Genomic DNA, 953 nt, shown 5'->3' with positions numbered 1-953 from the left:
TAGGTAGGTAGGAAAACACCCAACACAAAAGGTACCAGCTGATATAGAGTCCAGAGATGGATATAATAACACTGAATATCAGTGGACTTAACTCAGGTATTAAAAGGCAGAGGCTAACAGACTGGCTTAGAAAACATAATCCATTGATCTGCTGCCTACAGGAGACACATCTCAAGCTGGCAGACAAAAACAGGTTAAGAATTAAAGGCTGGAGAAAATTATGCCAAGCAAATGGCAATGCAAGAACATCAGGGGTAACAATCTTAATCTCTGACAAAATTGATTTCAAGGTACAAGCCATAACAAGAGACAAAAGAGGGCACTATATAATGCTAAAGGGAACAGTAGACCCCAAACCAGTGAGCCTAATAAATATATACTCACCCAACGAGAGACCCATGAAATTCGTAATCAAACATTCCAAAAGATGAAAAAAGAAATCACAAGCTCAACAATTATAGTTGTGACTTTAATATACCACTCTCTGAAAAAAGATAGATCACAGGGAAAGAAACTCAACAAGGAGTCTACAGATCTAAACAGCACATTTTAATGACTTGACTTGATATTTTCAGAGCTTTCCTCCCAAATGCAAAGCAATTCACATTCTTTTTAAGTCCACATGACACATACTCGAAGATAGACAACATGCTAGGACATAAGTCGAACTGGAATAAATTCACGCACATAGACATAGAGATTATAGAGACTTCTCTCTCTGACCACTATGCCATAAGGCTGGAAATCAACAAAAGGACGATGAAGAAAACAAGGGCAAACAATTGGAAGATGAATAACTACTGCAAAAGGAGTGGGTATTGACCTGGATCAGAGATGAAGTCAGGAAGTTTCTAAAACCAATGAGAATGAAAATATGACGTATCAAAACTTTTGGGACACAGCAAAGGCATTGATCAGAGGAAGGCTGATAGCAATACATGCACACATGAAAA

This window comes from Echinops telfairi, unplaced genomic scaffold (assembly GCF_000313985.2).
Source record: "Echinops telfairi isolate 266 unplaced genomic scaffold, ASM31398v2 ScPeMD7_443;HRSCAF=831, whole genome shotgun sequence".
NCBI lineage: Eukaryota > Metazoa > Chordata > Mammalia > Afrosoricida > Tenrecidae > Echinops > Echinops telfairi.
Note: the sequence above shows the minus strand (reverse complement) of the source record.